The sequence below is a fragment of the Rhineura floridana genome, chromosome 8 (genome assembly GCF_030035675.1).
Source record: "Rhineura floridana isolate rRhiFlo1 chromosome 8, rRhiFlo1.hap2, whole genome shotgun sequence".
Taxonomy (NCBI): Eukaryota; Metazoa; Chordata; class Lepidosauria; order Squamata; family Rhineuridae; genus Rhineura; species Rhineura floridana.
In genome coordinates this window covers 97,425,218-97,442,059 of record NC_084487.1, presented here as the reverse complement: position 1 = coordinate 97,442,059, position 16,842 = coordinate 97,425,218, and the positions used below count along the sequence as shown (strand labels likewise).

General features: G+C 41.4%; 1 protein-coding gene across 7 annotated transcripts in view; it reads right to left on the bottom strand.

Annotated features, from left to right (window-relative positions):
• Positions 1–15,589, bottom strand: part of PLXNB2 (plexin B2) — a 519,751-nt gene extending 504,162 nt beyond the window's left edge. For 3 of the 7 annotated variants that reach the window (XM_061640182.1, XM_061640186.1, XM_061640189.1), the window contains exon 1: positions 14,982–15,589. The gene's annotated coding sequence lies outside the window, so the exon portion shown is untranslated. Of the gene's footprint in view, positions 1–13,776; positions 13,903–14,655; positions 14,753–14,981 lie in introns of all 7 variants that reach the window. The other 4 variants (XM_061640183.1, XM_061640184.1, XM_061640185.1 and 1 more) reach the window with 4 other exon arrangements.
• Between the last annotated feature and the right edge of the window lie 1,253 nt (positions 15,590–16,842).

The following is a 16,842-nucleotide window of genomic DNA, read 5'->3' as shown; positions in this document are numbered from 1 at the left end:
CGAAGGTCTGGCATACCGACTCCACAGCCCTGCTCGCCTCCACCCATCCTAGCCCAGCTGAATCTTATCTGCTGCTGCCACTAGCAAAGTCTCAGGGTCTGAACAATGACAGCAGCTGAGGTGCCTCAGGAACCAGGAGAGAAGGGGAACAAGTTAGACAAGCACAATTACAAGCCCCCCCTGCCCCGCGCATTTGTGGCACTGGAATATGGCAACCCTACCTCCAGATGATGTTGGACTTCCATCAGTCCCAGACAGCATTGCAAGTGGTCAGGAATGGTAGCAGCTGTTACAGGTTCTCCACCACTGCTCTAGGGGAATTTATTTATTACATTTATATACCGCCCCATAGCAGAAGCTCTCTGGGCGGTTTACAATTATCCAAAGGCTTCCTGGAAAATGCAGCTTTTGAGGAGGGACTTAAAGGAAAAAGAGAAAGGTGGTTATACAGAGGGAAGCAGTTCCAGAAAACAGGGCAGCAAGGAAAAGTGGCTGGAGTCAATTCAAGGAGCAGGACATATTTCAATGGATCGGGTGACAGAGTGGGACAAGCCCAGGAAGGAAAGTATCAGGAAATTCGTGCAGAGAGATAATGAGGGTCAAGCCTTGGAGGATTCTGAAGGTGGGGACAAGCAGCTTATGTAGGATAGAAAGCTAGTGAAAGGATTTAACAAGTAGAGTCAAATGGTCCAAAGTGGTAAGAGAAGTGAATAATTTTGGAAGCAGAGTGACAGACAAATGTTAGTGGATAACAGTGAGACAGACAGAGGAAGAACTATCATGACTGGTTAAATCTAGCCAAGGAGAACCAAATGGCCTATCAGAATGGCAGAGCAATCCGATTGCTGGGCAGCCAGCAGAGGGGGCAGTGGTGGAAAGCTCCACAAGATCCTCCTCCTGCTTGGGAGCCCCCAGCCTGGATTAATGCCAGCTCCTCCCGCTCGGGAGACAGAAAGCATGAGCTCCAGCCAACAGGCCTCCCAGGGAGTAAGAGCTCCCTGTAAACCACAATGGGATTTTAAAATTTGTTTTTACTCCACCGGCTTTCTGGCCAGTGAAGGTGGATTGGGACCCAGGGGAGAGGTCCGAACATGAGAAGGATCTCATGTAAGTCCCCTCCTTGTGGCCCCGCCCCCACCAAACCTCTGGAATGCCCTGCTTTCGGGCCTCCCGCCAGGCCTCCATCTGCAGGCTGACCATCCCCAGAAGACCCCCAGCGGCTCCAGGAGGCTCCTAGTGGAGCCACATCTCTGCCGTGGCAGAGGGCTGCTGCCAGCGCAGGCTGGCACAACCAGGAGCCTGCCAACAGTGCTGGAGAACCGTGGCATCCAACTCAGCCCAGCCCAGCAGAAGGGAGAGTTGGATTGCACCCTAAATTATCAATTCCTCCTTACAGGGTAAGTAAGCTCCTTCAAATTTGACTATTTTAGTACACAATACAAGGAGCAACTTGAAAATGGTCCAGAAACCCTAGTCCAAAATATAGCTGCAAGACTGCTAACCAAGATCAGACATTATGCATATACTAGTCCAGTGTTTTGAAAAAATATTATGGATATTTTACTGTATATATCTGCTCCCAGTCTGCTTCTGGCCCCCATTCAAAGTGTTAGTTTTGATTTTTAAAGTCATGGGATGTTCTGGGGAAATAATTTTTTTTAAGTGATATTGCCTCCCCAGAAGGTTTTGCCTGGTACCTTCTTTGATGCCTTTCTGATGCCAGATGAATGCCTTTTTTAAATTTCCCAGGCCTTTAAAATGTATTGGTCTGCATCAATAATTTTTATATCTACCAAGGGATTAGAGGTTGCTTACATGGATATTTAAAATTAGGTGTTTGATTGTATTTAAAAATGTGTATTTGATTATTGAGAACCTTGTTGAAAGGAGAAAGACAAATATCCTAAATAAATAAATTCATACTCTTCACTTTCAATGCTGATCAGCATTCCCAAGGTGGTTTCCAAATGAAAGTATAGTATGATATACATGGACACACACACAAATCTAACTATAATAAAAATAATTATAATGCAGCATCACAAAGCAACAAAACAATCCAGTGAAATTAGAAAATTATAGCACTTTAAAAGCCTTTTAAAGCTTGAAGGTTTTAGAAATCCTGGGAAAATATAAACACTTTTGTCTGGGGCCAGAATAACAATAAAATAATATCAGAAGAGGCTCCCCAAGGATAGAACTCTACAGGTGGGGTAAAACTACCATAAAGGCTGGCTCCACTTTACTTTACACTGTCTGCAACCCTACGCACTTGGGATTGTAGAGCTCCAGGAGAAGAGCCTCACATAAAGTTATGTGGGCATGACCAGGTTGATGACAGAGAAGATGATCCAGCAGGCACCTAAGTCCACTTTTTAAAAAAAACAACCTAACAAAAAAACAACTATCTTTGAACAATGGTGATCTTGCCAATTTTAAACTTTTGACCAATCTACTTTTTTAAAAAAAGAGTAAGGTGACTGAGCATGATGTGGTGAAATAATCCTAAGTATCCCCAGATGTCACATCTCTTCTTGACTTTTCCAGTCTAGCATCCAGCCTGGTCATGGGATGAACATTACTTTAATGTTCCTGATGGATGACAACCATATGGACACTGATAGGGAAAAATAGATCTTGTTTACATCTTTAGATCTTGCTGAATCTCTCAGATGCTTTTGATATAGATCACTCTACACTTGTGGGCTGTTCAGAACATCTGGCTGGTGTCTCAAGGAATTCACACTAGTCACTTCCATTCCTTTTTTTTCCTGAGGAACTCAGAGGGTGATCATAAGGATACCACAAAGGTTTTGGTGTTCAGTGTAGCAAAAACAATGAGTCCAGTGACATCTTAACATATTAAGCAATGCAGCTGAGTGATGACACCTAATTAGGGTTGGATTTAAGAACTTTCAATCCCTCCACACTGAATGAAACTCTGAGGCACCACACATTTCTTTTCTATAAGCCTTTTACGTCAGCACTCACCTAAATAAAATAACCACAGTATCAGAGATGTAATATAACACTAGCCTGCTGGTACTATACTACCTAATAGGAACCATACTTTTGTAAACCTAGAACCAGCCTTTGTCTCAACTGCCAACATGGAATCCACTTGGCTTTATCTTCAACACAGTACAAATAAAATATTTACATCAGTTCTCTTCCCTCTTGTGTGTGTGTGTGTTCATCTTTACCCTACCTTTTCCAAAATACAGACATCACTGGTGTAATCCACCAGTTGAAATCCAGTGTCACCTGATGGCCAAGCTATCCATATTTCATTTCAACTCAAAACTTGAAAATATGCCCACTGCTTATTGCTGAGATGGCCAACATGGTGTCCTCCAGGTGTTGTTGGACTCCAAATTCCATCAGCCCCTGGCCAGCATGATTAACAGTCAGGATGATGAGTGTTGCAGTACAGTAACATCTGGCTTGAAGAATTTTGTGACACCTAGCACAATAAGGCAAATCTCCAAACACACGGTGCCCCCAGGTAATGAACAGGATCTTTTTTTGTCTAGCCACCTTACTCGGCCAAGTTTATTGGCCTTATCTTCCATCTACAGATCTATATCTATAGACAGAAGTGAAGGCTAATAAACCTGGTCTCAATCATTGCCATCCCAGTCCAAAAGTCCAAGGTACCATAGGTCAGCACTCACAGAATGAGGTGCACTCCTTGTTATGTCCTCATATTAATAAAATTGACTTTTCAGATGTTGTTTTCCCGTGTCTCTCCTTGGAGTTATACCAAAAATAAAAATGGTAACATAAAAATAAGATCCTGGCCAAGGTGGTATTTCTGGCACTAAACTGTGTCAATATGGACAGTAAGCCTCATATTCCACTTCATGCTTATCATGTAACTAACAGTGTAATCCCTATACAAATATACATGTATTAGTTTGTTTGTTATGTGCCTTCAAGACGATTACAACTTATGACGACTCTATGAATCAGCTAGCTCCCATAGCATCTGTCATGAACCACCCTATTCAGATCTTGTAAGTTCAGGTCTGTGGCTTCCTTTATGGAATCAATCCATCTCTTCTTTGGCCTTCCTCTTTTTCTACTCCCTTCTGTTTTCCCCTGCATTATTGTCTTTTCTAGTGAACCATGTCTTCTCATGATGTGTCTAAAGTATGATAACCTCAGTTTCATCATTTTAGCTTCTAGTGATAGTTCTAGTTTAATTTGTTCTAACATCCAATTATTTGTTTTTTTCGCAGTCCATGGTATGCACAAACCATGTATACTTAGCTCTAAATCCCACCAAGCAGAATAGGATTTACTCCTGATTACATATAGAATTACAATTTGAACTGTGTTAGAAAAAACTCCGCCAATATTAAAATGATCACAAGGAAAAATCTAGTAGCCAGCTAAGTAATATTTGTTGTTCAAGACATAGATTTTTAAAGTCACTATAGTATTTCCTCCAGAGAGTACAGAGCAAGGTACTTAAAATCCAATTTTGAATTCTTGAAACACACATTATTGATTTTGAAATAATCTACATTGATTTATTCATTTTTGTAAAATCTAAGTTGGTACCATGTTATACTTTGCATAATAATCTTTGAAAATACTTATCTGCTTTAATTAAGCATTCCAGTGTGTGAAGTTATCCAAGAACTAAACACACACATCCAATGGTTTTCCTAAGGCATATACAACAAAGCACCGCAGGTCATTTCTGGTGCATAGAAGTTCAGAGCACGAATTAAGTGAAACTCCAAACAGTTATTTCTGTTCAGAAACCAAAATAAGACATGGCATAAGCTGCATCACTTACTTTAGCAATTTTTTGTACAATGGAACAAGTGCAGCAAGTTTCATTTTTTTGTCTTTGGTTTTTTTACTTTTCCTATATTTGCTTTTACAGACAACCTTTCTGCAGTACTTTGCTTATGGCACAGTATGGACTACAGAAAAGCATGGATAGTGGTTCCTCTTCATGTTCAACTATCAAGATTCCATCAATCATAAAAACACAGCCTTCACTGATTTCTTTTAATTGAATTAATTTTCTGTTGATGTAAAAAAGTATAAAGTGAGTTCGTCGATTGGTATTAGTCACCAACAGAATGAACACAATGATCCCAATATACAACTTAGACACCTTTATATCAGCAAGGCAATCAATCCATATACTTCAGAATCCTTTCCACATTACCTTGAAAGCATGATAACACCTTCCTGTGCCATGAAATCCACGCTGTCAGTCCTGGAAACTGGGGCATGTTTTGTGTGAGAAGAGACTGCAGTGTGGAACATCCTCTTCTGTGACCTGTGGCTTCTGATGTGACCTTTGCAGCAGCAGAAGGAGCTTCACTACAGTGTTTCCCATGCCACAAAGCAAGACCCCTCAGACATTTCCCTTGAAATTCAATATAAAAAGCAGGTCTAGTCATGTAAAAATATAGAGTTGCAGCCAATGTTAGATCTACTGAAACAGACCAGTGAAAATAACGGACATTATTAACATAGGTCCATTAATTTCAATGTGTCTGTTTTGAGTAGAACTTAGCTGGATAAACTCATGGGGGGTATAATTTAATTTTACAAGGACTGTCCCATGCATGAGAATTTACAGCCTAGTAACATAATATCAAGTGCTATGATCATGACTTCAAACAAGGTAGCTGTGAAATTCTACAGTGAATTTTTATAACATCTGTGGAGCTTTATTCTGTTTGAAGAATAGAGCACAACTAGAAAAACAGCAAGCACAAAAGCATGGCTATTAATATTATATTTGTTCATTGCAGTCACAAACACTTTGAAGCAGTGCTTCCAGACCTTCATGGAGAAAATCCTGGATATATATACATACATACACATATACAATATATGTGTATGTGTGCGTGATGCTGAAGATTTCAGGAATCAGGGAGGTACAGGTGTTATAAAACTGTTTTGTTTTAGTATGGTGCCCAATGCTCCTGTGGCTGTGGGGGGTGTTATTGTTTTGTTGTTGTTTATTGTTATGTTTTTATAGTATGTTTTATTTGTTTGAACATTGTTTAAGTCACTTGGGGACCTTCAGGTATCAAGCAACTAATAAATCTAATAAATAATATCCTACTTTTTTAAAATTCTCAGGTATTTCAAGGATATTTTCACTCAGTTAAGAGTTATTCCACCTTATAGCAACCCCATTCTCCATTTTCACCTCCCCAAACTACAAGGTACTAATGTTTTCCGGTACTACTCCTACAAGGCAAGGATCCAAACAGGTTTCAACATAACCACAAATTGCTGTGAGTTATTTCATACAAATTCCTGAACCATTATAGGATCTAACATTTCAGAGTTTGGAAACTTTCTGAAATCATTCCAAGTTTACAATATTTTAGACCTTACTTGAACAAATTCTCTTCTACAGTAATAGAAAAGAAGGAAGGAGACTGACTCAAACACTGGTACATCTCAGGACGGCTAGTGCCAACAGCTGCAGTTTCCAAGAAGCTGCCCATTCCCTTGTCCTGTATATGGGCCCTAGAGCCAAACTCCCTGTCTCTTCTATTAAAGCTTGAACTAATAATTGCTACGCAAGAAAGCAAACTCCGTACGGCTGTTCTTACTACCCTTTGGTTTCTTGCAAGATCAATACAGTTCCTGAGAGTATACAATACGGTGCAGCAGTGGGTCCACAGAACAAAGAACAGGCAAAATAACCAGTGGTGAACCTACAAGGGCTGACCTTCAGTGGCCTACTACCCCTGGGATCCTTGAAGCTGGGGAGCCAACTCTAAACATTTTATATGTTATATTTTCATACAACCTCATTAGAATTGGTTAACCCATTTTTTAATTCAAGACCTTTCCCAATTGCCACTCCCCAATGTGTTTTCTAAAATTAATCTCCTACACTAGATGCAAGGATAACAACTGCAATAGCTACTTTTAAAACCTATAAAAAGGACAAAGTTATTCTCATTATGTACAGAAAAATTCAACCAACTGCAACAGTATGAGAAGACATACTGACCTTGTTGCAACCACTGTAGGACCACAAAGCTGCATACTGTGCCAGCAAACTACTTAAATATATGCAAATATTAAGGCCCAATACATTCTTACATTTGGGTTGATATATGTGGTCATCCTCTTAAATTTGTCTGCTTGGCATCTTAATTTTTCATGTTTGTCAAGGGTACTCTTACAGCTGTACATTTTTTTTTGCTACACATGATGATGCATTGAAATCACAAAACAAAAGAGAAAACCAGTAAGACCACATAAGTTTTCAATTCCCTTGCTTGCTTAATACTGAACAAAACATGCAACTTTAAAGTTAAAGAAATTGCACTTATTTCTTCAAGAATTCTATATTTTTGTTCATGTCGGCCTTCTAATACTGGTAGTTTCGACAGATGGTAGATTTCAATCTACTAGCAGATTACTGGGTGATCTCCAGTAGATTGGCAAGGGTTCCTGCCTCTTAATTAGCAATAGCATCCACAAAATTCTTCCCATCCCTGCAAATGAGGCTGTTGGAATCTCTGATCTGTAGTAACTCAGATGTGAATGTGAACTTGTATATGCAGGTTAACCTGCTGTATGGCTCACAGAGTACTGCAGAAAACTGTCACCATTCTCTGATGTACATTTTGTTTCTGGCTCTGCATCCCTCCTCCCACTCCCACAAACACTAATTTGCACCTAACTCCAGTTAGTGGATCTTGGGCTTCTATTTTTTATTATCTACTCCATTTCTAAATCACCCTTTGTCCATTAAGATCCCATGGTAACATGCCTAGTCCTGAGTTGATGCCATACACCGAGTCCTTGGAGGATGAACCAGACACCCCACAGGTCAAGGAACTTGAGAAGTCAGGGCCCCCCTGAATTCAGTGCTGAGGATCCCCTTTGAGAGGCCTTCTGGGTTGGTACCTGATGAAGAACCCCTGGACCTGTCAGAGGAGGAGACAGAGACACTCTCCAGTCCTCAGGAATGCTGATGTCAACAGTAGGGCTGCCAGGCTCAGGGCCTGAGAATGTTTCTGTATCTTTAAGAGAAAATTCAGCTAAGTGCAGGTTTTCTTGCAACATTGTAAGCTCTTGGTTGCCAGGCCCAGCCTCCAAGAGGTCTTCTGTATCTTTAAAAGTTGTGCAGGGGGAAGGGAGAATTTCACCTTGTGGTTTTTCCCATTACAGTGTTGCAAGAAAACTTGCACTTGGCTGAATTTTCTCTTCTCTTAAAGATACAGAATCATTCTCAGGCCCTGAGCCTGGCAACCCTAGTAACAGGATGTGTCTACAGACCAAGAGACATCAGTCTACTTGTGAGTAAGGAGCTTACTCATGAGAAGGCAACCCCTGATACTCCTTAACTGCCACCAGCTGTGGGGGGTGGATTAGGAGGCCAGAGTATATAAGGCCTTTCTCTTGAGGCTTCCAGTTGTTAAAAATAACATAGATTTCTGGTTCTTCTTAGCTGAACTCTGTGACATTGACCCTGGGCTGTTTCTGGATCACATTTTGAGCTTAGACTGATTCTCTGTGCTTCACCTTGATTTCTTGAGACTATACATCTTGAGCCCAGCTCTCTGGGGTAAGCATTTGGGTAAAAGCTGTTATCCTCCTTTGGTTTAAGATCCTAGCCCCTGAGGGTATCCCCTGCCGGTGTATGACACAGGCCTATTTACAACATATACATTAAAATAATATAACAACCTGAAGACCATAATTTAAAGCAATCATATTAATAAAGAAAATGGACCTCTACAGCTGGCTGTAACCAAATCTCTTCCTCACCCCAAAGGTCTAAGTTAAATGATGTATCTTTAAGCAGTGCCAGCAGTCCAAGTGCAAGCTAGTAAAAAACTAAGTAGATCCTACAAGACTGCCCACACCTGCTTTAACGGACCTGTGACCTGAAGTCAAAACATATGACAATTGGTACTGATGTTGTACTATCTTGCTAAAGCCATGTGAAGCAAGGGGCAAATTTCTTAGTTTGCTATTCAACGAAAACAGACATAAGAACTTTCTGTAGGATGAGAGGGGGGAAGTTTGTGTTGTAGTTGATTAAAATATTATAGTATTGCAAAACGAGCGTGCCTCTCGATTATTTCTGTGACCCAGTCTACATGGTGCTGGTCTTGAAGAATAAAGAACCTCTGCAAAGTGTTGTTACCAAGATGTAAGTTAGGCCTAGTCAAAGGGACCATATTTCTCCAATTCTATATGATCTGCACCAATAACCCATTCATTTCTGCACGCCCATTTGTTTTAATTTAATTACCTTTAAAGCCCTAAATCATTCGGGAACATTAATAACTGCCTTTTCTCATATACATGCTACCTTTTATGTTCCATTCAACATTTTAGGCCTTGCTCTAGAATCCCTTGGTGAAGCAAGGCCTGTTTTGACTGTAGTGCCAGTTTCCTTAGGAGAACCTACTGTTTGGTCCGCAGGATCATGGAAAGGGCCTATAACGCCATCAAGTCCAAACCTCTGCTCAATGCAGGAATGTATGATTTGCCTTCAGGCAACAGGTCATGGCCTGGCTCTTCAGGAAGGCTTCTGGGCCTACTTGATCTGATGTTTTTGTTTCATCTGCTAGCTGATACTTGATTTCTTGTCATGTTGATCTGACTTTTTTAAGTGCTGCTGTTCTTGTGTTTAATGTTAACTTATGCTGTTTATTGTATTCTTATTGTTGGACTTTTATTGCAAGTGACTGTGCCTCATTTTTGAGAAAAGTCATAAAAGTTTTTTTAAAAAAGAATTGTGAAGTGCTTCTATCTATGGAAATAAAGAGTTGCTGGGAAAAGAGCACAATAATCCTTTTGTGCAGTTTCTGTTCCTTTCAAATGAGACTTCCACAAGAAACCTCCTGGGTGGATTGTGCCCCACATTAATTAGCAAGAGGGGTGTCATTTGGATTTTCTGCCTCAGGCACTAGTATGTCTTGGGATAGCCCTAAGGATAGGAAGTGTTAATCTAAAGCAACGGCACAGAATTATATGTAACATCAAATCTAACCATGATTTCTTCTAGTCTTGATACTGTCAAAGAGATGAGGACCTTCAACAGAGTAGGCGAATCTAGTGATTTTTCGTTCTCTTACTTGTACAGAATCACCAGAGAATGTGACAGTAAGGAGTCTTGAAGGACACTATTGACCAGCTCCTTATACTTTGCAAGGGCCCATGCACTCCCACACATTTTATTGTACCCGAAGGAATTATTTAAAAGGCAAGACTTAAGAAAAATCTGAAAACAGAACTTGGTATTAGGCATAAGGAGGGGGGCCTGGACCGCTGGAGGGCATGGGCCATGACAAAACAAACAACAAAATGAATTTTGGTGTCTCAACAGACCAGAGAGTGGCTATAATGTCTGTTGCTAAATCTCAGCATATCCAAGTCTTCTATAAGCACCAACATGTATTAATATGATTCAGACATGACGAAGTACAACATACAACTTGAGACCAGAACTAAATGGACTACCTTCAAGTCGATCCCAACTTATGGCAACCCTATGAATAGGGTTTTCATAGTAAGAGTTATTCAGAGATGGTTTACCATCGTCTTCCCCAATTCACAGAGCTGTTTTAACACTACTAATTAAATACAGTAGGGCCCCACTCATACGGCAGGTTAGGTTCCAGACCCCAGCCGAAAAGCGAAAACCACCAAAAAGCAGATCAGCTGTAGTGCGGCGGTCTGGAACCTAACCCGCTGATAGCGCCGGAGGAGGAGATCAGCTGTAGAGCGCTACAGCTGATCTTCCCCTCCTCCGGTGCTATCAGCTCGAGCGCAGGAGTCTGATCGCACCAGAAGAGATCAGCTGTAGTGCTCTACAGCTGATCTTCCCCTCCTCCAGCGAGATCAGCTGGAGAGCGGGGAGCTCCAGCCCCCCTCCAGCTGATTGCCCCACTGGTGCCATATTAGCAGAACGCCAAAAAATGGGGTGCCGAGAAGCAGGGCCCTACTGTAGTTTAGTAATGTAGTAGTACTAAAAATGTTAAGTTTATTTATTTTCACTTGGGTTTGTAAACAGTGTTATTTCTAATAAACACATTGGCTATCTCATTCTGATTTTTTTTGTTTATTTTCAATCTTTCTCACCCTAAGTCACTTTAAAAAGTTGATTAAAGAAGGTAAGTAACATTTGATTTGTAGGGAGATTTAGGGAGGGGGGGCAGTCATGCATCTTGCCACAGGCCCAATACCAGCTCTCAGTGGCCCTGGTTGACATAAGTAAAAAACTCACTGTCAATAACCTTTTAAAAACTAGGAAGTAAAGCGATCACTTATTTTTATGCATATAATATAAACGGGAATTAGTCATGCAATTGTTTTTGCTTATGGTTAATAGAAGCTTCAGAACTTTCACTGAAAAATAAAATAGTAACAAAATGTCAGTGAACTTTGTTCCACATGTCTATATCAGCAAGCATGCCTGTCACTGAAGTGTAAAGCTAAGAGGTATGTAGAGAGCTATGGCACAGAGATCTCTCCATCTCACTCTGAAGTTCACTCAGCACCCTGGCAGAGAATTAGATATTTCCAGTAACAGACCAATATAATTTAATTGGTTGTCAAGATGATGTTAGTCGATCTCCTGCTAAGCCCAAGGAACTACCAACTTCAGCAAACATTGTGATAGATCAAAATGGATGACAATAATGGAACGTTTAACTCTGTCCAAGTTGCTTAGAATTTGTTTGGTGAATCACAGTGACTGTCAGTGTGAAGCCTTGGCATCTTGGGTGATAAGGACTCAATAAGTATGAGATAAACTATGTCCTTAATAAGAAGTTAGAAAGCAACAATGCATGTCAGAGCAGATATGGAATTATATTACTGAGTTGTATTGAAGAATATGCTGAAATGCGTCTAAGTGACCTGAGCAAAGACCTGCCAAAAAGTAAGGGTCCCAGTTAGGATTATGAGCATCCATATCTACATCTTACTCTATTCAAATATTCTTATTTATTGCTTTGTCAGTGCAGTTATAATATTATTCCATGTTATTTTCTAGTAGTATTGCATTTTAGAATCATAGAATAATAGAGGTGGAAGGGGCCTATAAGGCCATCGAGCCCAATCCCCTGCTCAATGCAGGAATCCAAGTTAAAGCATGTCTGACAGGTGGCTGTCCAGCTGCTTCTTGAATGCCTCCAGTGTTGGAGAACCCACCACCTCCCTAGTTAATTGGTTCCATTGTCGGACCGTCCTAACAGGAGGTTTTTCCTTATGTTCAGGTGAAATCTAGCTTCCTGTAACTTGAGCCCATTATTCCGTGTCCTGCACTCCAGGATTATTGCAAAGAGATCCTGGCCATCCTCTGTGTGGCAACCTTTCATGTACATGAACAGTGCTATCATATCTCCCCTCAGTCTTCTCTTCTCAAGGCTAAACATGCCCAGTTCTTTCAGTCTCTCCTCTTAGAGCTTCATTTCCAGTCCTCCTGTTGCCCTCTTTTGAATCTATTCCAGTTTGTCTGCATCCTTCTTAAAGTGAGATGTGCAGAACTGGATGCAGTACTTCTTTATGTTGCTATTTCTTCAAAATTCATAACATTATTTTCTTTATGAAGATACCATTTTCTGAATTAAACATTATCAATAAACTGACTAATTCATTTCAACTTCAATTTTAAATTTGATCTCTGCTTTTGCCTTAAGTCCTGAATCATCAGTTGCTAAAGTGCGAATTCATACCCAGCTTAGATCACCTGAAACTAAGGTGATCAACTATAGGTGCATTCTATAGCTTTCTCTATGACTTCCATGGGGAAAGCTATAGAATAGCTTTTCTGCACAGCAAAGCAGTGCAAACGCCCCATACTGCTTGGTATTCCAAATCCTGGAATTTTGTCCCCCACCCAAAAGCTTGTAACACATCAAAGGGGTATACAGTGTCCCATTATGGTCCAGGTAAGTGAGAAGCCCACTTCCCAGCCAATGTCCATTCTTCTCTCTCTCCATTATCTTGGAATCTTACCCTCCCTTATTTTTATACTTAATTTGTTGACACACTGCAGCTGTATTCATTTACTAAATTTGCCTTTAGCCTTGTTACATTAGTCTAGAATGTCCAGATGTAAAATGTGCCAGCCCCAAAGATGCCAACCCCTTAGCTTCTTTTTGAGGGTGATGCTATTGTAGAGATTATTTTTTATTAGGAAATACAAAGTTATTCTGGGAGGAAGAAGCACCTGTGAATAGGAAAACATATGAAGATCAAAAATGAAGAGGTAAAACAAGAAGTTACACTTGTAATCCTATGTCTTCTACTTGGAAGGGAATCTGAGAAAAGTAATGAGCTCAGCAGAATATACTTTTCATACTATACAACAGGGTACTAGTACAAATGCATTCTACATCCCTAAACACTGCAAAATACTTGTATTATTTGAATATATCCAAAGATACAGGGGTTCACTTTTACCAAAATGCACACAAACATCATGTTCTCAGACTGAACAAACTGGGTTGCAGAAAGAGACACTGAAGATATGCCGCATATGGCCAGATACAACAGGTGAGCACTGATTAGTACAGGTTAAGAGTCTTTCCTTTGGTGAAAGGCTACTGAGACACAACCACATCTCCTACCCAGTTGAACTTCAAAGCTGATGAGACACTGAAAATATAATCCTCTATATTGCTAGATTTAAAAGTGATAAATGAGTCTTAATCCACCATTTCAAGGAGATATATTTTGTCTTTCAATGTATATGTGTGGTGCTTTTTTTGTAGGGGTGGGGAGTATAAGAGAAAGAGAAAAGCCAGTTACCTCATTGCATACTTTACAGGAGCCATATAGAAATTGAACTTGCCACAACGTCATGAATGTTAAAGGACAGAGTGTCACTTGGATCACAGCATGCCAAAGCCCAGAAAGACAAAGCTGCACAGTTCCCTAAGCAAATAAAACCTGAATGAGTCACAAAACACGCACAAAGCTCTCTATTTGCCTACAGCAAAAGTGTGCATACAGTATTCTCCAAAGAGCTGTTTAACAGGAAAGTTTGAAGACTTGTGTTTCTACGACAAGACAAAACTGGACGTGCTTTCAAACCTCAAATTAGGATCCAAGACTAGTGGTCTCGAGAACAAGGGTTAAAATGAAACTACCAAGGACTAGCCACACACACAAATGAGAATGAATGGGATCTGACTGAATGAGTTTTAATTATCTGAATGGTGGAGTGGCGATTATGAAACTCATGAGGATAATAAGGTACAGTATTATAAAATCCAGCTCTGTGTTCCAGAAGCTTGGTGCTAAAAGGGGAGGCATGGAAATCTCTCTCATACACACCCTATTCCCTCTATGAATAAGATGACCTTTTTCTGACAACGTTTCTGCTAGGAATCTGAAAAGCTTCCTGTTCCTCTCTGCAGTTTGGTTATTTATTTTTTAAAAAAAATAAGGAGAGGTTAGACAAGCAATCGGAGAAAAAAAACAACAATCACAGTCGCAGCACAGTCCTTGGGAAAGTTTCACATTTTGCTAACTCGCGCAATGAAAGTCCACAGCCACACATTTCAGCAGAGAGCCAAGGCTTTGCTCTTAATGGAAACCATCTGCTGTTCAAACAAGGCAGGACGAGCAATTTTTTTAAAAAAAAAAATCTAGTTACGCAGCAGCAGTAACTAGAATTAAACCCACCAGGGCAATTAGGTCCACTTTCCCCTTCCCGGGCCTCACTGCAGCCCGATCGGCTGCTTCAAACAGACGCCTTTAGGATCCTGGATCTCCCAACTTCCTTAATGTACGAAAAGAAAATAAAGTGGCGGTCGATGGTAGTCGCCCTCTGAATGAAAGCAGCGGGGGGGGGGGGAAGCTTCCCAGAGGGTTGGTCGCCGGTGGATTTGTTTGTTTATTGGATCAGCAAATCAGCATTCCCGGGAGGGATTTCGGGGTTTTCAACAGGTGGAGCCACCCTTCGCCCAAAGGAGAGATCCGAAAAGGCGGCAGGGGGGGGGTGAACTTACCCAAGTTGGAAAGCAGAAGAGGCTGCTCTGGTCGCGCCTTTGTGTGCGCGGCTCTTGGGCTGCAGACGGCGCTCCCTCCCAAGTGGCCGCGCCTCAACCAAGCAGCCCCCCGAGGCAGCGCTCAGGACCAGCAGCAGCTGCCGGGGCCGGTGGACTGTCCATATTCCGAAGAGAAAGAGAAAAGGAGGTGGTGGCGTCGTCACCCGCCGCCAACGGCGGCTGAAGCTAAGCAGCCTCCACAAGTCAGCGCGAGAGCGGCGGCGGCGGCAGCTTCCAGAGCCTAGGAAAGGCGGCGAGGGAGAGGGAAGGGGGGAAAAGAAAGGCACGCCGCCACAGAGAGCAATAGGCTCATCACATGATGCGCCTCAGCGCCCGCCTCTCCCCTCCTCGCGCTCTCCTGCCAGCCCTGCCCCGGGAAGAGAGAAAAGCAGCCAGGAGGAGACACACCTGTAGGCGCTGCACATATCCGTTGTGAGCACAAAACCAGACAGGAAACTGAGAGAGGAGGAGGAGGAGGAAGGGAAGAAAATAATAATAAATAAAAAAGCAAGGAACCAGCCCTGAGAGAAGAGAAAGGCTCTCGGCCCGCCCTCTAGTCCTCACCTCCTCCAGCTCTCATAGCAAGCTGGGATTTTCTCTTTTTTTATATATACGCTGACAGAGTCTCTGGTGCGAGAGAAGGAGGAGGAAAAGAAGGGGAAACCTCCCGCTCTCGGGGTCGCTCTCGCTAGCCTCTCAGCGTTGTTTGTTTATCTGCCAGCCACTCAGACTTCCCGGGGCGCTGAGGGGGTTTGGCTTGCTGACGTGATAGGGAAGGGGGACTTAGGGTAAGCTTTCTGCCGTGGAAGACAAATCAGTTTGGATGGGTGTAGGCAGGACACAATTTAGCTCTGGAACCAGGTTTTTTAAGACCAGCACAGTATCCGGGATTACCTCTGCTATCATGGTTTAACTGAGGCATTTTTTTCTTCCTATAAGCATTTAAGCTGGTGGAGTGGGAAAGTGCCATCGAGCATGTGCAGAGTGCCTTTCATTTGAGTAAGCATTTTGCGCTTTTAAAAAAAATTAAATGTATCTCACTTGGAGTTTCCCCTAAGGATTTCGGGGCAGAATACATGAGACAGTTTCCTTGTTTTTCTTAACAGCATAGCCAGGTTGTCTGAGAGATTTTCATTCCACTAGGTAGGTTTCTGAATCCTAGTTTCTGCAGTCCAGCACAGTATACTCTGTGGCTACACTTCACTGTCTTGTCTATTAGACAATCCTTCCACAACCTTTCATGAGGCTTAGAACAAGACTTATGGATGGCTGCTTTTTCTGTATTTTTAATTGCCATCATTAGTATGGATCGCCACAGATCCTTTTATTACCTGTCAGTTGAAAAGACAGAAAAATAAGCAGAGATATGGCTGAAATTGGAAGCCTTTAGATTTGTTTGCAAGTAAGATCTACTGCTGAGTAAACATGATCACAATTCCCTCAACGCAAATTAAGGTGTGATGTGTTTGCAATGGAGCATGAGGCTCATTAGTTTTTGTACACAAGAAGAGTAAGACCTAGGATCTTTTACAGGTATTTTCTTTTTCATCAGATAATTTTGGACTCTGGAAACAAATCTCTGGAGAGAGCAACCTGACCTCATCTAAGAAAGAGAAATCTGACTTCTAATTTGCTCTTTGGAACTCCCTGCCTATTGACATCAGGCAGGCATCTTTGCTGTATTACTTTTGTTGCCTGCTTGAAACTTCCAGACACATAGATGTTGATCTGTTTAATTTTTTTAGTTAGTAGCGGTTTTAATTATTTTAAATATGTTTTAATTACTTGGTTTAACTGTTTTATTGATCATTTTAATGTTTTT